The following is a 6,287-nucleotide window of genomic DNA, read 5'->3' as shown; positions in this document are numbered from 1 at the left end:
TCACGCACTTGCTTTGGTTCGTACGAAGATGTGAAAAAATGGCTCGATGAATGGTTCGCGGCAAAGAGGGAAGATTTTTACTGGCGTATCCACGAATTGCCCGAAAGATGGGAAAAATGTGTAACTAGCAATGGAGCAACTTTGAATAAAGCTTTTTTTATCATTCTTCCGAATTTAACGTGTTTTTTTTTTTAAATCCGCATTTCATACTTGTACACCTGGTATGCATCAGTAGGTCTATCATCTTTTCTCTTTTTATTTCTAACGTTGGGGAGACAAACGAAAAAGATGAATTACGCAAGAAAACTAAAAAGAAAAACTAAAGAGACTTTACCTTATTCTATCCGTAAGCAGGTTCCTGAGAAATGCGGATCAATCAAAAGTAGTCTGAACGGTGTGTAATCTCTTATTTGACGATTCTAAGGTATTCATGGTCTGTTCTTATTTTAAGATTGTCTCAATGTTTTAAGACAAGCTAATACGGTGCTTGCCCTCTGATTGGTTCGTGAGACTATATATCGCGAGACTATATTAAGACGATCTTGAATATAAGAATCGACACTACGAATATACCGTCCTAAGTATGAGGAATGATGTCATCGAAGGTCCGATATCTGTCCGGGCAAATCTGTTTACGAAAATACAGCACAGAAGGAACGCACCTAGCACGTGAGATTCGTAGACGCGTCGTGCGCGAAACGCGATACTCGGCAACACGAGAATGCACGTGCGAACGAACGAGAAAATGCGTTGCTGACCCTCGTCCGTACGCGTGTGAAACAAACGTGTACGTAGTGTATAAGTGTAGATATCGGGAGATACCCCGGTTTGTTCGCGCGGCGACTACAATCCGTATCCGTAACGCCACGAGAGTTTTCCATGGTTCGTGAAATACGCGTGACAAAAATACGCTCCGTTTTCTCCTTTAATTTACGGATTTGGAAGTTTTGAAAAATTCCCACGTGTGTTGCCGTATTTTATCTTATCTCGCTGAGCTAAGTATAAATTTCTAAAAATAGGGTATATAAAATATAAGATAACACTTGGCCGATAGATACAACGATGATATTAATGATAAAAAATATATATCTTTTAATGGAATATATCGTGTCGAGTCAACAAAGATAAAATACGTTTAATCCATCCGCAGGATCTGTTATGCGTAACGTGAGGTTTTGCTTTTCCTTTTTCTCTCGAGTCGATTCGCGAGAAAGCTTCCAATATCGTAACGTGGATCTTATTGTACATTGGAAGCTCACGTTAACTTTCCTTACGTCCTATAACTAGTGAATAATTTAAGATACGATCAACTATTTAGGATACGATATACTACTAATGTTTCGAAGCATTTTTTTTTAATCGATCGATCAATAAAATTCTTTTTTTCTTCCGATTAATCAATCAAATACTTCAAAACATTTATGCGAGACTTTGACTAGTGTAGTTCAAAATTCTCACTGCCAGCGCTGAAAATCTATAGTTTACTTTATATACATTAGACTTTCTAAATTCTGTCGAGTGGAATCTCATTCTTAAAGATTGAAAACTCCGCCACTCTTTTTCAACACCGGCAGAATTTTTTAAGTATAATTCTTCGAAGAATTTAAAGAATAGATTTTCAGCACTTTGGCAGTGAGAATTTTGGAATACAACCTTTAATCCTTAGACATTCGTAGTCGATGGTTATATTTAAAATCGTCTCAAGTCTTAGGATTCACACCTTGAAAGAAAAGCCGCAACCAAACGAAACTCGCGCTTTAGTGAGCAGGTAGTAAGCAGTGAAGAAAGCCGAAACTGTCGATTACCGACAGAGCGACTACCGATTGGCTACTGCTTTTCTGTCAAGGTGTTCACACACGCCCTTAAGATATTATAAGCCAATCACAAAACCGTATCAGGATCTTAAAACGTTATAAGAGGTCTGTGGCTGAACTAGTGTACACTTTTGGAACTTGGAGCGAGATAGAAGATATATGTTTGGTATTTGTTGAGAAAGTGAGAAAGAGAGTGCTAGTGCAGTAGTCTAGTTGCTAGATAATTTAAATTTCCCGCCCGATGGCGCATTTACGCGTGGGTAACGAACGGTGAATCAAATAGGTTACATGATATCGCGCACTGCTACGGGAGCCGGGATTGTCCGGTTCCCTTTACCGTCTGCGAAGGACTCAATTTTTCCGCGGCATTATTCATAGTGTATTACCGCTACCGCGTACGATACCGGCACGGGATTACTGGCCCGCACGCATACGCCATTATACACGGCAACTTGTTCAACGACGCCCACTTGTTCAAAGCTGCCAGCCCCCTTTTGTCGACGTACAAATGCGCCGTAATTAGAAAAGTGTACGTGTAAGCGGCATGTTCGTTGACACTACAAGCGGCCCCCGCTCCACGACTCGTTACCCCCCCCCCTCCCTCCTCAAGCCCCCTCGTGCTCCCCTATCGCTGCGTGGAAGAACGTGGTTACATTCAATATTTTATGCATCACGCTACGCGAAGCCGTTGCACGCCGTTGGCTCTTCCCTCTTTCTTCTCCTCCTTCTTCCTCTTTTTCTTCTTCTTCTTCGCCGTTATTATTCGTGTCAACCATCTGTGTAAGCACGACCGCCGCGCGTCAGCCACGATCGGCTATAGTCAGTGGATGAACTCTCTTCGCGATCGATCGACTCTCCAATTCCCCTGGTGTCCTCTTCGCGTTTCTGCACGCGGCAGAGTCTTTCTCGGTCCGAACGATAAAACCAAACTTCTCACCGGGCAAAAAAGATTTGTTTTATTCAGAATTTGATTGAAAATAGAAAATGACGAGATGAGATTCGACAAATTTCCCCCTTCCCTTAATTACTGCAAACATTGCTAATGAATAAAGGCATTTTCTATTAATAAAGTTTTTGGAAATAAAAAATATAAAAGCAAGCAATATAACGAATTAAAGGAATTAAATCCTGCAAAATTTAATTCAAATTTCATTGAAATGAAATAAATTTTTGCGATATTCGCAAATTTTTATTCGTAAAATTAAATTATTATACTAAAATATTATTTATATGTAAAAATATTGCTTGAAGATTGCTTGCCAAAATGCAAGAGAATATGCGATTTAAAAGCTATATTATTTGTGCTATTTTAATTTTTCATTATAAGCGTGAAATTGAAAGCGTAAAAACGAAAGATTCTTGCGACGAGAAGTCTCTTCAATGCTCTTATAAATTAAAAATTTGTGTTTTACCGCTGTAGAGCTAAGCTGATTTTCGGAGAATCGGTTGCGCCGTTAAAATGCAACAGGTTTTCGAGACGGGACGGATCCGAGTTCCCGATCTTGCAGAACATTCCATCGAGTCCTCATCATTCGATCAAGGTCTCACCCTTTTCGCACGGTCGGACGGAGAAACGCTTTCAAATTCTTCACTCGTGTATTTTTACAAAGAAGCCGCCATTATTTTTTTTAAAATATGAATGATAGTATCAAGTAGGTTATTCTTATGTAAATCTTTATTCACAAAAAAAAATATTTATAGCGTAAACATAATTCATGAACTTCCGCGGTAATCTTATTATGCTAAGCGGACATTAGTTCAATGAATATCTTTCGCTGTCTGGTAAAAAAAAAAAGCTTCGCTTATAAAATATTCATTAGATTATTATTAAATGCAATGACATAAATCAAAGCAAGAAATAAATGTATCACATGCTTACTCGTGCAAATATGTCAATGGTTCCTTTTATGTACAGCTCACCCTCTCCTCTATCCTCTCCCTTTTCCCTCGCATTATAGTAGCTTACAGTCTCGGTTGTTAGACCCGTTTATCCGTCACTACGCCAGTCCCAACCGTCTCATTCCCATCGTCAGCGAATCATAAAATTTCACCGACCAGATATACGATACAATTCTACGTCTCGGCTATATACTATACGACGCAATCAAAACGAGTGTAATGAAAAGCGGTGCAGTATCCTCGTAAACAGGTAATAAGACGCCGCTACCGGTGCGTCACACAGCTACATATCTTGAGAATTGAAAATATTTATCTACCGAATTTTCAATCGACAGTTTACGCGCACGAGAATAGAACGGTCAATAATACTCCGCAACCATCGCGTATGATGTTCTATTGTATTTTAATGTATTTAATCACTCATGTTGCTCTCTTTATTCCCTGTATTGTCTTTTATCTATAGCTCGCGCGCGTCTGTCCCTTTCATAATTATTGAATTATATCATGCGCCGTTATAATAAGTATAATGCAAGAATAATAGGCGATGTATTTTAATGTGTTACAACTATCATAGCTGTATGCGTGAAACTCTCTTTGTTTATCTATAATTTGATTAAAATACGTTCCTGCCTTGCTCTATAATTGTAATTCTGATATTTTCCTACATTTCGTGAGGAATTATTTGATTATTAAATATTCTAACAACGCGCGTATTCCGTACGATCTGAAAATCTCATTTACCAACAGAAAAACACTGAAGAGATCGTGGCATGAAATTTTCGATAATTGCGGAATAAAAAAACGTCACGAGACGTACGATTATTTTCAGGTCCTGAAATAATCCATATTTCTTGCCAACTTCGTATCGCTCCTATTAATCTCTCTTTCACCGTTTCACCTATTTTTTTTTTTTTTTTTTTCACGAATTAACATTATTACGCGCATGACATCCGTGATTACGACATATTCGAAATGTCAATTACGATGCACCAGCTTCCCACGAGTTTTCCCTCTTGCGATTCAGCACAATAATTCGACGTAGTAGTTCCGCGTAATTCTCTTCACCCCCGTCGATTAAAAATTTCTCCCCTATCTCCGGCGGATCAACCGGCGTCACGCGACATCCTATCTCTCCCTAGCATCGGCGGGAAGGAAAAAATCGAATCGCGCGCTGTGAGCCCGATCGATGCGCACAGCTGGTTTCCTGCTGTACACGCTGCACACGCAAATACGTCCCGTACTATACGTGCGTGTACGTAACGCGCGCCGCGCCACACCGTCACGCACGTGCGTGTGCGTGTGCGTGTGCGTGTGCCGGTGTGCGCACAAGCGTATCCACGCACGTATGACACGGTGTGTGCAACGTCGCTGCGTGAACGCGTACGCGTAGCGTGCTTTCACGAGAACGCACGTGTGTTAGGCCGTGGGTCCGTCCGCCTCGTCTCCTCTCTTCGTCCCTCTGGCCACCCGTTCGCCCCGCTCCGACGAAATCCGCGCGCGATTGGCCGCTGCAACCACTCCCTTCGTCCCGACCCTCCGCTAGTCTACGGACGACCCATTCCATTCAGTCACCCGTACGGATTCGAATGTAACTACGATGCCACATGCTTCTCTCTTCTCTTTTTCTCTCTTTCTCTCTCTCTCTCTCTCTCTCTCTCTTTCTCTTACTCGCTCTTCCTTCTTTCTCTCTGTCGCTCCTACAAATAGCGACGGCGTTTTCTTTCCCTCTCCTTTTCGCTCTAAACAACGGCGCTCCTATTGTCTTTCTCCCGCCCGTAGAGCATGCAAGCCCATACATCGCGGAGTGGTGCGTGTTGCGGAAACGTTCGCACAGGTTTCTAACCTGACCTACGCGAGCGAAGCACGGCCAGGGGCGAGAGATCCCGACGCAATGTCATCTGGCACCGGTGAGGTAAAACGGTGAGGCAGGAAGGCAACGGAGGGAGAGAAGGATGTGGTTTCCTACACTGGTTACAGCTCCTCTTTCTTCAGAGGGCCGGAGGGATGTTTATCGAAGGGGCCCCCAAACGACGATCATCGGTCGTCTTTTGGTCCTAAATGGCTGTCGACGGTCGCTTTTACTCTTAATCTCTAATCGTTTATTACGAAGGAACGCAGATTCGCATATCGGGGACAGTAACCTTGACGTATTCCTCATGGGATTCTTTCAATTCCAAATATCACTTACTAGAGTCCTTCATTTACATTTTGAGAGTCTAATTTTAAACAGTACGAAGAAGATCGACCGATGGCATTAAACACTCATGAGTGAAAAATGCTATATTCGGTCAAGGCGATTCTTCATGTCTAATAATATTTCTTATAAATTTCGTACAATTTCCAGTTCAAGCAAATTGTGCGCCAATTATTTCGGTATTGAAACTGTGCTGTCTTAAAACACAGTCCTAAATTGAAGCGGGGGGAGTAGTAATATTACAAATTAAATTGACAGGCAATGTAATATATTATTGATGCAAGTAAGTATCTCCGAAAGATGTTAATAATTTGACGCTATAATAAGCATCTTAAAAACTTTAAATAATTTATCGCGAAAAATATCATCTCAGCCGAAAT

At 41.3% G+C, this 6,287-nt stretch overlaps 1 protein-coding gene across 13 annotated transcripts in view; it reads right to left on the bottom strand.

Annotated features, from left to right (window-relative positions):
* Window positions 1-6,287, bottom strand: part of LOC108752283 — a 136,173-nt gene that overhangs the window by 82,835 nt on the left and 47,051 nt on the right. The gene's annotated exons all lie outside the window — the stretch shown is intronic.

Source organism: Trachymyrmex septentrionalis, unplaced genomic scaffold, assembly GCF_001594115.1.
Source record: "Trachymyrmex septentrionalis isolate Tsep2-gDNA-1 unplaced genomic scaffold, Tsep1.0 scaffold6, whole genome shotgun sequence".
Classification (NCBI taxonomy): Eukaryota; Metazoa; Arthropoda; class Insecta; order Hymenoptera; family Formicidae; genus Trachymyrmex; species Trachymyrmex septentrionalis.
Note: the sequence above shows the minus strand (reverse complement) of the source record. Positions and strands in the feature narration are given on the sequence as shown.